This window comes from Micropterus dolomieu, linkage group LG19 (assembly GCF_021292245.1).
Source record: "Micropterus dolomieu isolate WLL.071019.BEF.003 ecotype Adirondacks linkage group LG19, ASM2129224v1, whole genome shotgun sequence".
Taxonomy (NCBI): Eukaryota; Metazoa; Chordata; class Actinopteri; order Centrarchiformes; family Centrarchidae; genus Micropterus; species Micropterus dolomieu.
In genome coordinates, this window is record NC_060168.1 from 7,052,847 (window position 1) to 7,070,525 (window position 17,679).

A 17,679-nucleotide genomic window follows, 5' to 3' on the forward strand; every position below is an offset into this window, starting at 1 on the left:
TAGTCTGAAGCTTGAAACAATTTAGGAATTTCACTAAAACTCAACCTTTGTATTTTGTTGAAAATAACTTCAATAAAAACTCAGGCTTTATATTTTCTTACAATAACAGATTATACCAAATAAAGACACTCTGTAGTTAGTTTCTTCTCATAAGTATGATTAAATTTGCTTATTTATTTTTTTCTCACAAGTTGGAGTGTGATTATCGCTCCATGCTATCTAAGAGGGAACTTGTGTCATCATGTACAAGAGAACAGTGGACTCCTGTCGTTCCACACAGTACAAGTGTGGTCCCTTTTTCTGTAATTCAAATCAATAAATAAAATGCATTTCTGTAAGTGTAGACTAAGCACATAGATATAATGACAAAATGTATTGACATTCAGTGGTTGTGAAAACTGGTCAGTTTAGTGTTTTAGGACTGAACAAGTTTAAAGCTGTAGTCAAAGTCTGATGTGAAATACTTTTTAACAATTAATTAAAACTGAATGGAAAGTATCTTACCTCTAATCATTTAATTTATAATTCAACTCTGGTTGTTTTTCTATTTTTGTTCCTTTTTTTGGAATCTAAAATCCATTTTACTCTCCAGGCCTTCAGTGTAGCCCTTTATTTTAATACATGTTGATCTTAAAACACAAGACATCCACTAAAACTCAGCCTTTATATTTTGTTTTAAAAGAATGTTATACCAAATAAAGACACTCTGTAGTTAGTTTCTTCTCATAAGTATGATTAAATTTGCTTATTTATTTTTTTCTCACAAGTTGGAGTGTGATTATCGCTCCATGCTATCTAAGAGGGAACTTGTGTCATCATGTACAAGAGAACAGTGGACTCCTGTCGTTCCACACAGTACAAGTGTGGTCCCTTTTTCTGTAATTCAAATCAATAAATAAAATGCATATCTTTAAGTGTAGACTAAGCACACAAATATAATGAAAAAAAAATGTATTGATGTCCAGTGCTTGTGAAAGCTGGTCAGGTTAGTATTTTGGGACAGAACAAGTTTAAAGCTCTAGATGTCAAATGTCAAATATTTTTTTATTAATTAATACATTTTTTTAAATAATTAATTAAAACTGTAAAGAAAGTATCTTTATACTGACCATTTTATTTCTAATTCTACCCTGGTTGTTTTTCTATTTTTGTTCCGGTTTTTAGAATCTACAATTCATTTTACTCTCCTGGCCTTCAGTGTAGCCCTTTATTTTAATACATGTTGATCTTAAAACACAAGACATCCACTAAAACTCAGCCTTTATATTTTGTTTCAAAAGAATGTATAGAAAATAAAGAGACTATTTAGTTAGTTTATTTTGTCTCAAAAGTATGATTAAATTTGCTTATTTATTATTTTCACACAAGTTGGAGTGTGATTATCGCTCCATGCTATCTAAGAGGGAACTTGTGTCATCATGTACCAGCGAACAGTGGACTCCTGTCGTTCCACACAGTACAAGTGTGGTCCCTTTTTCTGTAATTCAAATCAATAAATGAAATGCATATCTTTAAGTGTAGACTAAGCACATAAATATAATGAAAAAAAAATGTATTGATGTCCAGTGCTTGTGAAAGCTGGCCAGGTTAGTATTTTGGGACAGAACAAGTTTAAAGCTCTAGATGTCAAATGTCAAATATTTTTTTATTAATTAATAAAAAAATTTTTAATAATTAATTAAAACCGTAAAGAAAGTATCTTTATACTGACCATTTTATTTCTAATTCTACCCTGGTTGTTTTTCTATTTTTGTTCCGGTTTTTAGAATCTACAATTCATTTTACTCTCCAGGCCTTCAGTGTAGCCCTTTATTTTAATACATGTTGATCTTAAAACACAAGACATCCACTAAAACTCAGCCTTTATATTTTGTTTCAAAAGAATGTATAGAAAATAAAGAGACTATTTAGTTAGTTTATTTTGTCTCAAAAGTATGATTAAATTTGCTTATTTATTATTTTCACACAAGTTGGAGTGTGATTATCGCTCCATGCTATCTAAGAGGGAACTTGTGTCATCATGTACAAGCGAACAGTGGACTCCTGTCGTTCCACACAATACAAGTGTGGTCCCTTTTTCTGTAATTCAAATCAATAAATGAAATGCATATCTTTAAGTGTAGACTAAGCACACAAATATAATGGGGGGAAAAAAAGTATTGATGTCCAGTGCTTGTGAAATCTGGTCAGGTTAGTATTTTGCGACTGAACAAGTTAAAATCTCTAGATGTCAAATAATTTTTTATTAATTCATTCATTTTTTATAATGAATTAAAACCATAAAAGTATCTTTATACTGACCATTTTATTTATAATTCTACCCTGGTTGTTTTTCTATTTTTGTTCCCTTATTTAGAATCTAAAATTCGTTTTACTCTCCAGGCCTTCAGTGTAGCCCTGTATTTTAATACATGTTGATCTTAAAACACAAGACATCGACTAAAACTCAGCCTGTATATTTTGTTAGAAAAAATTAAGAAATTGTGTTTCAAGAGACAGCTTTCTTTACTGAGTAGCTTGTAAAATAGCCCCTCTACAGTCTGATAGACTCCCTGGGGCTGCAAGCCATTCACTCTATAGTGGAGTGTTAAGAACGACGTGTGTGAATGAGTCGTTAAAATCTTTGCTTGATCCACTAGAGGCACTGCTGAGTATGGACTTAAACACTCACACACCTGCAGGTCCCCTCTTGACAATAGTTTAAAAAATTTACCAGATGGTTTTAGACATGATTTTAGCATGATTTAAAGCATGTCCAACAGGGGACCTAAAAAATGTCCCCTGTTCACTTTTTAGTCCCCTCTTAGTGGGTGTGTAACGACGTCGAGGTCCACTGTTAGATAGGTTGGTAAGTGCACACACACACACACACACACACACACACACACACACACACACACACACGCGCGCGCACGCTCGCGATATAATAGCTTCAATCCCACCTCTCTCAATAGATATACTCCCATGAATACGACACACAGAGAGAAGCGAGGCTGTTTGTAATTAAGTTCTACATGTGCAAATCCAGTTGTGAAGCATTGCTTATGAGATCGGCTGTATAATCACATCGCCCCAAAAGGGAGAGACCGCTTACTTAGCATTTAAATAGGTTCCTTCCCCCTGCAACTGTGTGTGCGTGTATGTGTGTGTGTGTTTGCAGCACAAATACTGCACTACACTGTATTTCATTGTGCGTGTCTCGCTTTGTGGAAGAGAAAAGAGTGTACATATGTGTGAGCGAGGGTGTGTTTGCACAATAACCACTGCCATGTGTGGGCGTGAGTGCATCATAGTGTATAATCTTAGTGTGTTCCTGGGTGGGTGTGAGAGTTTGTGATAAACACATTCTCTCAGTATGTGTGTGTGTGTATGTGCAATAAATCTTGCCTGCACATTATTTCTTAGGGATCCCAATGGAACATTGTAGTGTCAATAGAGCAGGTTTTAAAAAGGATGCAGAGGGAATATCAGAGAAAATGTCAAAATATCAGAGAACTGTGTGTGTGTGAGAGGGTGTGTGTTTTTGCTCTGCTCACATGAAAAAAACAGGACATTCCTTTAAAACCATTGCTTTTTAAGGTTACCAGTTTGAGTTATATATATATATATATATATATATATATATATATATATATATATATATATATATATATATAGGGTATTAATTCCTGTTGATTAATTATTCATAGAAGCAAAGTGAAACATGATGTTGTTTATTTTGGCGTGTGTGTGTTTCCCACTGGGGATATTACTAAGGCAGTTGACTTTACAGAGGCATTGTTATTGAAATGAAACATAATGTCAGCTTGTGTCCTGAAGCTCATCTAGTCTACTTATGTTCAGGGATTTGGCCTTGTGAAACGCAACAGTTGTTCTATTTTCTTCTCTCCCTGTTTATTTCACTGAGTCTGCAGTGCAAAATGAGTTGGCACTGTTCCCTTCTGAAGAGGGGGGATCTTTAGAAAAGGATTATCTAATTGGGTTTACAGAGTTGCACATTCCCTACTCTTGTGAAAAAGTGGAAATTGTCCTATTTGACATTTGCAAGCTTTTTTGAATAGGACAGTAGGAATAATCATTTTGTTGGACAGCATGACGACTTGAGTGGAAGAACCAGTCACAGCTCTGACTCCATCTGGCTTTGAGAAACAGCTGAGTATGGCTCTTCAAGAGTCCCAGTTAGAAAATTATCTAAGGCCCTATACACTACTTTGTGTTTGTTTAAAAATGGAGTTTTAAAATGAATAAGATCTCCGTCCACACCAGCGTTTAAGCTGCATATCAGAGCTGATCTCCGTCTGAAAACGCACATGTAGTGGCCATTGAATTATGCATACGCATGCCTGTGTAAACATGAAGCAGATGGTCTATTCCATAGTTACAGAAGATTTGGCGAAAGAATATAATACTACAGACGAAGAATCACACCAGATTTTATTTTGGACCAATAATGAACTGGAACTGTTACTGGATGTAACACAGGAGTTAAAAGTGGCTGTGGCGGCGGAAAACAGACTGGGAGTGGTTGGCAATTAAATACAGCGACATACACAGTACGAGTGTAGGCTATGTGTTACTTGCACAGTACAAAATATTTTAAGAAAAATACGTCAAAAACTCTGTCAGTAGCATCGTATTTCTACTTTGCATGACTTATGAGACCCAATCAGAGAGCCAAAGGTGAGCGTCAGCGTTTCTAAAGTCCTTTGTTTTTGCCCGTCCTCACTAACGCTACCCGGAGTTTTAAAGTGAAAAACGGGGTCAGCAACGTTTTCATCAAACTTTTCCGTTTTAGGTCTTCGTTTTCGCCATTTTAGTCTGGAGGGGAGGTGCAAAAGGTCTCAGTTTTAAAACGAAAACACAGTAGTGTGGATGGGGCCTAAAAAATATCCATACAATGTCATTTTGTGATATTAACTCAAAATGGGGTTTAGTATGCCTATGTCTGTCCTGGTACGCTTGGTAAAATGTTTGTTCCATTTGTTAATGGAACAAACATTTTACCAAGCGCCATTTGGAGAAATATACATGTGCTAAATCTGACAAAAATCAACACTGTCATCTTATATTTATTAACTACTATTTTGCAACAGCAAATATGTTTTGAAAGAAACAACACCAAACAGCAACACATCAGTATAACGAGGAAATGTTAATTAATGTGCCTGACATGTTGTTAAATGTTGATACTGAATGTATCAGTACAGTTCACTGACAAAATATTTCAAAAATTGTTTTGCTACAGTATATTGGAATTTAATGACCACTTGTAGCACCTAAAGCATGAACTTTTTAATGGATGTGTATAGGTATCTTCAACATTTTTAGTCTTGGTTTAATACAGAAATATTGGACACAACGTGTTTTCCTTTATTAACATTTATCTGAAATCATAATTCAGATAAACCCCCCTAATGTAGTTCTTCCTTTCCTCCTGTGATTGCTTACATTTACTACACTGCAGGCTTGTTCTTGGCGCTAATACTAGATGGAACAGCCCCAACAGGCAACACAGACACCAAACTCTGAGCTATTAGAATTTTTGAAATGGATAGTATGGCTTTCAAAAGTTCCAAACTTAATTTATATAAGGAGTGTTTTTGTTTTTTTTCCCTGCTTATCGGTTTCTGGAAGCAAATTTTGCACCTGACATGCTTTCTTCTTCACGTCTGCTTGTGCATGGTGTCAACAGCTAGAGTTCATTAGAAATGTTGGCCAAAATATCATGACCTTTGACAAATAAACCTTCCTCACGATCCACTTAGTCGTTTTTTCAGAAACTTACAGCCACACACCCTATCTCACTGACTCAAATGAACAAAATCAAATAGCATGAGGAGTAAAAATCTCTCTTCTTTTAATGGACGTTTTGACTAGATGAAACTGCGGACTGTATCTTTTCGCATTAGTGAAAATATTGTAGCTCAAGTCACACAGCTTCATGACAAGTGAGCAAACTTCATCTGCTGTTTTTAAAAAAAATACTGTTTCCAAGGTGCAAGTGATATTTCCATACAACAGAAATGGTACGAGCATCACTTTCCTTGGTTGGAGTTTTAATGTTTGCCCAAAATGCAGTATAAGCAACCGTCATGTCATCAGCATGGCTGTCTCAAACACATCATCACTGCATGTCATCACTTTATTTTGTTTTTATGTAAAGCACTTTGAACTGCTTTTGTATGAGATGGTGCTGTACAAATCACATTTGAATAGAAGTGAATTGAATTGCTGCAGGTTAAGATGTCTTTGCACAGAAAGTTGCCCAGTGTTCATTTTGTTGAGTGTTGATTGGAGTGATGTTGGTGTGCTAAGAAAGTTGTTCATGTTGAAATTTAAACGAGCTCTTGTGGGTGTTGACTGACATTTTTACACTCAGATGATGATGATTGTTCTCTGCCTTTTGGGCATGTTTGTCATGGCGCAGCCATATGTACACTTGCAGCAACACAATAATGCTTAATAGGAAACGTCACCAATGTAAAAGACAAATGGAATCTCTGCTTGTAGAAACACCATTTCGGTGGATAAAAAATAGCATTCTTTTGCGTGGGCTTGTTCAACTTTTGCTACTGGCTCTAAAGCGTTAATTATGGGTAGTTTCAAGACTTATTTTTTGGCCCTCCAGACAAAAACAGCTGGACAACATCAACAGTGCACACATTTCGGATAACAAATGTAATCTCAATAAATAATAGTCATGTCAGCCTCAACCCACATTATTATGTCAATCCTTCTATAGTATATGTTATGATGAATGGCTATATAGGCAAAATAAGCCAGCCCAATGGCTTATAGGTCACGTGCTGAATGGCAGGATTTGTCCAAGAAAATCTACTTTTCTCCTTTGTCATGACAGCGGCTTGTTGATTCATTGTCAATTGTGTTTTCTCTACTTCAGTGTGCACTATTTCTTTCTCCGACAACCCAATTTCTCCACAGGGAGCTTTCGAAATGTGCTGTAGGAAGCTGACACACTCAGTTCAGTGGGTCATGAAACACATAAATGGCAAACAGGAACTAGAAATCTCTCATTCAAATAGGTAAAACAAACACCTTACTACAAAAGGAGAATATGATGATGATCTTAATGACAATCTGCCAGTACTTTTTATTCCCTTCATTAATTCTAATATGACATAAGATGAATAGGGAGTGAGACAGCAGCCATTTATTATTCATTGATGTCTCATGTTATCAGAGAAACATGCTGCAATGTCAATTTGCTACTATTGAACATTTTACAAGGAGAGAGAAGGAGACCAAGGGATACAGACAGTAGAAAAGAGAGATGGAAGGAGTTGAAATGTTGAAATCAGTGCGAGAACAAGGGGCTCTCATTGTAGGACACATGTATCTGCAGTTTTCAGAGAGACAATTTAAGAGAATTATGACAGCCTCTGTCAGTATTTTTTTCCTATGTGTTATTATTGCTCTTTAGGCATGCAAAATAAAATTAGAATTTCATTCTTTTAAACACACTTTTTAAATGTCCATTAAGGTGGATAGTATGCACGTAAGGTTTAAACTGAAGAAATATTTATTTAACAAACCAATGAATGAAATGATATAGAATGTGAAAACTATATTTTTAAGGCTGTTAAACTAATGTGGTCACATATTTTAACATATTCTAATACAGCTTAATGCAATTCAAAAACGCTGAACCTCACTTCTGACTCCTCAGCTTCTCTTTCTCAGCACCCTCAGCTCCACTATCACTGATGCTAGCATTTGGGGATCCACCTATTTTTGGCAGCCATTCATCATCACTGCCACTAGTATTATCCTCACTTGATTCTGATGTCATTTGCTCCACTATCCTGAAACCAGCATTACTTGCTGCAACACACTAAATGTTACTCACATAATGGAACTAATCTGCACAAAATATTGTTTTGGTTACTAAAACTGCAAGTTTTACATTCTAACATAAATCCTTTGATTTACATCCAAAAAAGTTAGTGCACATAAAGTATTTTCAAGAAAAACAAGTCTCAATGATAGGTAATTGTATTTGAAATATAGCCAGCGATGCATAATGTCCAATTTAGTGGACGTGTGATCAATTGCAATTTCCTCCCAACATAAAATCAATACTTGGAAAGTTTAACAATTGTATTACTCCTTAGTTTTTACTAGATGTTACCAAATTTTATTTACCTGCAGGGGTCTCCTATAATTTGAGGAATGAGACAGCGTTTCCGATCGTCCGTCAGCCATCTTGGTTTTGACAAATTTAAGTTGCACTTACAACGGCTTACCAGAGGGTGGCAGTGAATGGCACGACACACTATCGTCCACTGTAGTGGCTGATATCAGAACCTCTGCCCATTCAAGTAAATGGCTTTTGTAGTCCACTGTAGTGACCACTATGCGTGAAAAGGTTAAACCTGAAACAGGTTTTCATTCTGGGAGATGCAAACATTTGAAAAGAGACCATAACTAAATAAAATATGTAACTAATCCTAAACATTGGTTGAAGATACTCATTGTTGTCCTCAAAAGAGTCTCCCCCTCCATCCTTCAAATGTAAGTAAACTGCTGAGTCATGAACTTAGGAGTTGGCCCTTCTGTGTTGAGTCATGTGTTTGTTTAGTGGTTGTTTCACTTCCTATATATAGATATAGCCTATATGTTCTGTGACAAACAGCATGTCAGCTAAACCTAAAGTTTTGCAGGTTGACAAGTGTTGGATTTTTTTTTCTAATAGACTAGAAGTCTATCTTGATGTGAAGACAATTCTGAATTGCATTTACATCGTTTTAGCAATATGAGTTCAAATGTCTGTATCCATGTGGGAGTTTAAAAACCTAAGGATTGTTGGTATTGCTTCAAATTCTTTACAGCCAGGAAATAATTAGAAGATTATGTTGAAATTTGGATTTATTTATGATTTTACAAAATTATTGTACATTTTATTCTAAATTCCATTGTGGATCAATTACAAATAACTGGTCAACATCATCTGTTACTGAGGGAAGAGAGAGGTCCAGATAGCAAGTTCGCCTACAATTGGCTTTCAGATGAGGGAACTTCAGTGTGCCAAAGTGAATCTAGATACACTAATGTGTTGGAAAATAACAACGATAACAATTTTCTTAATCATTCCTATGTTCTTCTCTTTTTTTAAGGGTTATTATCCTCATGGTTACACTTGGATTTTTTAAAATTCAAGATTTGATTCATATTTACTATGTTTTAAGACCCTGGAATGTCCTGGAAAAGAGATTAAGGGTGATTGAAATAGTAAAAAATAGGGAACAGTTGAGAGGATCAGGGTTACTACCTATGTGTAGGTGATAAATCATACTGGCATTTAGACTCCTTCTCCTTTATACTTTTTACCTGCCTCTTTGTTCTTTCCCCTCCAGTGCTCTCTTTCCTGACCCTGATCTTTTCCCTTTTTTTCTTCAGTTCCTTTTTCTCTCCACCTTGCCTCACTTTCTTAGCCTTACATTTTTCATTCCTACTTTCTTGTTCTCATAATTGCCAACGTGTGACCTTAGTTGACATTTACTTTAAAGGTCCAAGAATTTAGACTAAAACGTACAATTCATAATTTCAGAGTAAGTACCTGAAGCTGGAACACATACACACCATCCCATGCCCATGCACACACAACAACACGTCTGGTTTCACAGTTCTGTCAGGTTGCCCTTAAAGCTACTTGCAGGTGTGTGCATGTGTGTGTGAAAGTAGGTCCACATTAATTTTTATGCTCACAACGTCTATGTTTGTGTGCTTGTTAAAAGTGAATTTGGTATGGCATTGATCTCTGACTTATGTGTAGCTTCACACACAGTGCAGCCCAAGCTTGAAGATCTACAAGCTGCAGACTAGGAATTATGAATTGGCTTGTCCTCCTTATCTTGTTCATGCAACAGTGATCCCAATTGATCATCTAAGAACTAAGAAACTATGTGTCTTGTCTTGCTTGCTTACCACGTTTTACAACATTATCGTATTACACTGATCTTTAGTTTATTCCTGTTGAATTTTCAACATTTTACTTGACTTTCTTGACTCCCAGCATCGAAAAAACTAAATAAAACAAAACCAAAAAACTGAGTGTACAAGAGTCCCCCCCCCCCCAACTAATCTGGTCCAGGGACATTGAAATGAATGGCTTGATGGCTACAAAAAGACAGCACCACTTTACAATTTGAAAGTGTTGGGATTGTGGGTTGTGTTCCTGTTTTAGCCTGTTTTCATGGGTTTGGTTTTGGGTTTTGTGTTTCTGTAAATTTATTTGATCTTGTCCTGGTTTGGATTTTGTTTTCGCATCCGTTCCATGTTTAGGGTAGTCCTGTTTCCAGGTTGGTCCTGTCTCTGTTCCCTGTCTTGTTCTGTTTAGCTGTCGGTCCATGTTTTCTGATTTGGGGTTTTGTTCCTTGTCTTGTGTTTCCTGTTTTGCCTCATTTATTCTTTTGTTCATTTGCATGTTCAGTTTAGCTCACTTAGTACCTGTTCTGTCTAGTGTCTTAGGTTTAGTTCTGCATTTTAGTTCTGTGTCTTAGTTACTGTCTTTGCATTTACTCCTGGTTCTGTGTTTGTATTATGTGTTTGTATTATTTGGCTTTGTCAGCTCTGTTTTCAGTTTAATGCTAGTTTCAGTCTGTTTAAGTCAGCCTATTAGGTTGTAGTTTATTTGTATTATTTGTGATCTGTCAGCTTGTGTTCTGGATTAGTTTGTTATTTGTATTATTCTGATCTGTTCCGTCTTTTTTTGTGTGGTCTGTGTTTAGTGTTTGGTAACCTGTGTTTTGTCTGCTCCCCTTGTGATCTCTCTGCCTGCATGTATGTCAGTGCCTCCACCTGCTCTTGGTCCCACCCTGCTCGTTACCTGGTGTTAAATGTTTGCTTGTTCTGTTCAGTTTCTGTCATTGTTGTGTGAGGAGTGTTCGGCTTGTTGCTGTAGTACCTGTTCTATCGTTTTGGATTTGCCAGTCTCCTCTACCTTTAAGCTTTGTTTCTGAGCTTGATGGCAGCTCTCCAGTGTCTTGCGTTTGGGCTCTCTCCTGCTGTGCACTCACCTCATCCAGACAGAAAGATGCTATAATCAAGGAAAAATACTAGACATGGCTGCTTTAAAATGGTGAATCAGGACACATTAAACAGTCATGGTCACACTTTATAACAACTAAATATCAGTGTAAAGGTAAGGTATCATGGTGTGAGTATAATACATTTAGAATAATAAAATACAATATAACAGACAGAGGAAATAGAAATTCCCTCAGGACACTTGTCATGTCACTTAGCCTACATAGCGGGGCAGCTTTGGCTCAGGAGGTAGAGCGGGTCACTAATCGGAAGGTCAGTGATTTGATCTGTGGTTCCTCCAATCTGCATGTCAAAGTGGCCTTGGGCAGAACACTGAACCCCAAATTGCTCCTGAAGGCTTTGCAGTTATTGTATGAATGGGTGAATGTGACATGTAGGGTAAAATGCTTTGAGTTTTCAGAAGACTAGAAAGCTAGCTATATAAGTGCCATCCATTTACAATAACAGGATTAAAACAACAGTACGGTTGGTTTCCTAGAGAAAAGTATGAAGTTTACAAGTTGAGGGAGTCTAATTATCTTTTAAACTGTTTACGCATGAACCTTAGCTGATTCCTGTGAATAAATTGGGATGTTTGCAGCAAATAGCACGAGATACAACAAAAAAAAAACTGGTTTCAAAAGTGCAAATGACAATAATGAATAATGCCACTGCATACTTGTGCTAAACAATAATACACAGTTGTGGAATACTATTCTTGCTTTTAATATGTTGTGCACTCCACAGGGTTGTATTTAAAAATGAACCGTTATGAGCAAATGGGTTGTGTGCTTTACATCCATTAAATGGAGCCCTGCATGCCTGCCGGATACACATCGTTACCTTTGCTCCTACTGTATGTTCTTTATGTTTTTAACTTTGTAATGATGAAAAGGAAAGCTCTGTATCCCTTTCTCTCTGCATGAGGTTGCCATCATTCTCTTCAGACTGCTTCCTGGCCTATAATGACAGAGCCAAAGTGCAGGCTGTCACCGCCTGATCCTCCCCTGAGAAGAGTAAGAAGGGAAAGGAAAATATGAAAAGCAACATGACTGAAAGGATAATTTGGAATGATGAGTTGTTTCTTAGCTTATGGAAAAATAGTTTTTCATTATCAGTGACTTTAGGACATTTGTTGTGCCTTTTGCGGCCTTATTTTGTAGAAGTTTGTAGATGACGCTTTGTACGTGTGGTAGTATACAGCGGGTTGTGGCAGGACAGATAGGGAGAATAGAGAAGAATGACAACGTAGTGTTGGAACAGGACAGGCTATTGGTTGTAAGTGCTAAAGAGGCTCCTGCCTTCCCTGTTTGCTCACTGTGTCAGGGAGAAAATTACTAACATCTCTACTACAAGTCTTCATTTGCTAAACAGATGCTGCTCAATGCCAAATGGGTCATTACACCAACTAAACCGTGTGCTTGTATGTGTGTGCTTGTGTGTGTTTGTGCATGCTGTGTGTGTGTCTGTGCTGACTTCATGTCCGTACGTAATGCTGTTTGTGTGTATTACTGTGTCATTTTGCAGACTGTGTGTGGGTATGTATTATGAATTATTATGTTGTATTGATGAGGACATATGGTGTTTCCATATGGGGGTGTCACGCTTTGTGAAGTCTCAATACTGCGACCGCTAGTAGATATGTTTCTTCTGCTAGCGTCTCAATCATACTCCATGTTGTTGTTTTATTATTGCATTTTTGTTGTCAGTTTCTTATTTGTAGAATCAGGAGCTAACAGGTCTCTTAAATTTTACTCGAGCTGCTCGTTTTTAATGAAAATGAAAAGACACTATCTGGATCAAACAGTTGTAGTTTGCTATTATCATTTGGGTATTGACACATCATTGAGTCAAAAACTTCAGAAAACATTTTTTTTACTTAGGTAAATGAGAGTTCAGATACTCCATTTACACATGGTATTAATAAAATGTGATGTGTATCTGGATAGGGGAAAATGCATGTGACACATTGGGATCGCAATGTCATCAGATCAGCCAGACCACGTCCGGAGGTGGTCTGACTCGAATTGTGATTAGATTTCAGCCAGGTGTGAATGCAATCCATAGTCCACCCAACAAGTTAAAAGGTCCGTCTCTACTGAGTTCACCCTTCCTGCCTAACAAATTTGCATACTGATATCTGATCACAATCCGGGCACAATCAAGATAAGGGGAACGTATTTTAATACCAGGTATAAATGGATCGAACGTCATTATCCAGAAAAGGTATCCAGATATAGATCACATTTTAATACCAGTTGTAAATGGTGGCAGAAAGATCTCAAGCACCAGATTAAGACATATAGTCTCTGATCCATCCTCAAAATAACAAGGCCATTCCAGGACTTTTTTTGAGCTGCCTACAGGCAAATCAACTTTCTCAGTGAGGCCCTTTGGAAAACTCCAGAGAAATCTTAGACAATAGAGGTATACACATTTTAAAAACCAACTTAATGTGATGTAACCGACCAGGTTTAGCTCCACGCTGTGTCCTAGAAATGACATGTATATGGTACTGCAAATGTCTTTTCCCCTGTCGGGGAAAATGTGATTACTGCCGGGATTATGTTCAGTGATAATGTTTTTAAAGTGAAGAAATTGCTACAGTTTTTGTCCCACATGCAAGTGGTTGGATGGTGGGTGCACAAAGTGCAGGACTTTGACCCTGGAGACTGGGATGTGCATCCTGAGCTCTGCATTTGATCAGGTTAAGGCATCAAAAGCGCTTTGAGCAAGGCTGGGAAAAGATTGCAGTTTTGGTTAATGCCCTAAGTCAGTTTTTTTCTTTCCATAACCACATGCTTTGAGTGCCTATACATAAAAAAGTGTAATCAGGCTTTGGTATGAGCAGATGTTGTAGGAAAAACTAAATTTTTAATATATATTCTGTTCTCATTATGTTGACTTATAAATTGTAATTCAGGTTACATTTCCGTCAAAATGTATAGCTGTTGCACATATAATGTGTTTCTTGAAGTCAAGGGCGCTCAGCTGCCTTTACTAGACACATCTGTGTCTTTCCTCTTTGATAGTAACTAAATAGGACTGGGCAGCCAAGGTCCACTTAAGATCTCAATAAGCCGTCTTTTTGTTAAGCGTACACAGAAACAACAAGAGCAACATCAATAAAGGAATGTAACGTAAAAAATGCAAGTGTGTGTGAGATGCTTCAAGCTTTGTTGCTCCTCTGTCACATCACACGGATAAACACATACCGTTGATGCCACATCCAGCGAGCAGTCAGCTGGCCATGAATATGGCACAAAATATGGCTGCATGTTAACCTCCTCTGTTGCTGATGTTGTCAGGCGCAACATAAGGTTTCTTACTATTTAATCCTAAAAAGTAAAATATGATTAGATTAGATTAGATTAGATCTCCAGTCTTTATCTTTTCTGCAGCTTTCTGTTTTAGTTTGTAGTGCTAAAATTCTACACTTTAGCAAACATATGCACTGCTACATTACACTGTTAAAACAGCACTCAATGTAGTTACTGTAGGTTAACAATGCTTAAATTTGACATCTACAAAATAACACTGCATGCATTATGTTTCATCACAATCCACTTGTCTTCACTCAAATAGACCGGTTTCTGAATTTAGTTCCTGATTGATGAGATCTGTCCCTTATATGTATGAAAGTAATTTCTTAATGCTTTCCCACAAACACCTGTTGTTGGGATCATGTTAAATTCATTTGACTAGCTTGTCAGCCAATAAATTGCTTTACACTGTCAGAGGTTGGTGGCGTTATTATCACCTGCAGGAAGAAAACAGATACTTTAATGAGAAATTGAATATGTTAGTTGGCTATCCCTAATCCTCATTAACTTCCAGTATGTGCTGCCCTCAAGCAAAACAGATCTGGTACACACCTGAAAGAAAGTAATTTCTTTCAAAAGCTGCCCATAACAGACACACACAGATTCTTGGCTGTTATGGGCTGTTATAATAATGTCAGTGTCAGTGGCATATATTATATACACATTCATATCAATGCAAGTAGGTTTATTTTGTCAGAATATAACAGGTTATAGAGTGAAATTGAGTTTGTAACTCCCTTCTGCTACGTAGTGACAATATACAGAAGCAATTATATAAATGGTAAACTGAAATAAACTATCATCAATGGAGCAGTGCTGAGGATGAATTAGAGTTTAAGAGTCTGATAGCTTGGGGGAAAAAGCTGCTCTGCAGTCTGGTGGTGCGGCAGCTGAAACTTCTATATCTCTTCCCAGAAGGCAGCAGGGTGAACAGGCTGTGGCTGAGTGGGTACTGTCCTTTAGTATCCTTTGGGCTCTGCGTAGGCACCTCACCTCACAGATATCACTGATGGTTGGGTGGGTCTGTTTGTGAAAATGTCAGTAATGACATCAACTAGCTGATTGGCACAGGTTTTTAGTACATGGCCAGGGAGATTATCAGGCCCAGCAGCTTTACTCATATTCACTCTCAGCAGGACTCTCCTCACATCTGCTGTGGATACTGACAGTGTCTGGTCCTCGGGAGGTGGAGTAGACTTTACAGTTGACTCCTTGTTGAGGAGATCAAAGCGAGCATAAAAGGTGTTAAGTTCATCTGGTAATGTGGCCTCACAAGATGGGGGAGCGCTTGCTTTTGTAGCCTGTGTTTTTGATGGCCTGCCACATATCTTTGGTGGTGTTGATGTTGAGGTGTCTCTCCAGTCTCTGCTGATGTCTTTGCTTCTCCTCCTTGATGCCAGCTTTCAGTCTCACTCTGGCGGTGCTGTAAGCTTCGTTATCACCCGACCGAAAAGCAGCTTTTTTGGCTCTGGACAGAGCCCTTACCTCTCCATTTATCCAGGCCTTCTGATCAACTTTGCTGATGTATGATGTCACTGATGATGTATATTCCTCCGTGCTCCCAAAACAGTCTGACAGAGCTGCTGTAGCCTCATCTGTCCACACTTTGACTGTTTTAATTGTTGGCTTGACCCTTTTAATCAGCTGGGTGTAAGTGGGCTGAAGAAGATTCAGAAGAACAATATTCATGTAGACGTGGTCCAGTGTATTTGTTCCTCTGGTGGGGATGTGTACATGCTGGTGGAATTTAGGTAATTGAGTTCTGAGATTTGTTTGATTAAAATCACCAGCAACAATAAAAACACTGTCAGGTTGTTTCTTTATGTGACTGCTGATGCTCTCATACAGTTCCTGTAGTACATTTTTTTGAATTTGCATCTGGGGAAATGTAAAACTATTTATTGCTTCATGATGATATGATTGGCTTCTGGATATTCGGCAGGATGGAAGGTCTTTGCTTATTCTCCACTGTTTAAAAATTTTCTTTCAAAGCTACAAACAGGAGAGTCTCTTTAGAGAGAACACGATGGGCAAGATATAAGCAAGGTGAAGGAACACCTGACAGCATTAATGAGACTTTTTAATGGAAATTTAAAAAATTGCAAAGGTGCAAATGTTAATCCTGGTTTAGTGAGAAGTTTGCACTCACAACTGAGAAAAGGTGCATTTTGTGCTATATGCAGTGGTGGAAGGTAACAAAGTACATTTTCTCAAGTACAATTCTGAGGTATTGTACTTTACTTATATTATTACATTTTATGTTACTTTGTCCTTCTACTCCACTACATTGCAGAGGGAAATATTGACCCTTTTACTCTACGTCATTTATTTGATGAATTAAGATACAAGTTACTTCAGGTTCATTAACACAATATTATCAACTAAAAAAATATGACATATTATTAAAGATTAAGCTAAACAGCAGTATATAAAGTAATCAAAATTAGCTCTACCTTCACCATCTTCAACATTAAAGGCATAAGTACATTAATCTGTCAATAATCCAGTAAAATACATTATTCTGAAATGAGCTATTCGGCATAATCTGTCTTTTTTACTTTGGTACTTTATTTGGTATATTTGAATGCTAAGACTTTTACTACAGACTAGAGTATTTCTACATTGTGGTATTGTTTTTTTTGCTCAAGTTAATGATCCACACTACTGGCTATTTGTAGAATTTGGTTGATTTTGTATAGAGTTTAACTACTATAGGAATGTGATATATTCATATAACTCCTTTTTTTGTGGCAATTCATGTCCACTAACATGGCCAGCAATTACACACCAATCAGCAGGAGCAGGAGCCAAACCAGCCAGTCATATTACAGTAAAAGAGGTGAAGATGACCTGGATTACTGGCCTGTGTGGGTAAGCTTTATGTCAGTATAATCAGTACTGAACACATGCAAGCACAAACTACATGCAAAGCACACACTATGTACAGCACACATTCATATAAACATCTACACACAAATACCTCTTCTCAAGCACAAGCACCTGGACACTCAGCTGAAACCACAATCAATAAAGATAAACCACTTTATAAACTAAGCGTAGTATACATACCACACACACACGCAGATATGTAAAGATAAACACACCTACAAAAATGCATATACAGAGTAATGATACACACACACACACACACACACACACCTGCAGATATGTAAAGATAAACACACCTACAAAAATGCATATACAGAGTAATGGTACACACACACACACACACACACACACACACACACCTGCAGATATGTAAAGATAAACACACCTACAAAAATGCATATACAGAGTAATGATACACACA

At 37.2% G+C, this 17,679-nt stretch overlaps 2 protein-coding genes across 6 annotated transcripts in view; both read left to right on the plus strand.

Annotated features, from left to right (window-relative positions):
• The window catches only part of si:zfos-2326c3.2 (traf2 and NCK-interacting protein kinase), a 594,814-nt gene that overhangs the window by 79,815 nt on the left and 497,320 nt on the right, over positions 1–17,679 (plus strand). The gene's annotated exons all lie outside the window — the stretch shown is intronic.
• The window catches only part of il1rapl2 (interleukin 1 receptor accessory protein-like 2), a 478,610-nt gene that overhangs the window by 17,006 nt on the left and 443,925 nt on the right, over positions 1–17,679 (plus strand). The gene's annotated exons all lie outside the window — the stretch shown is intronic.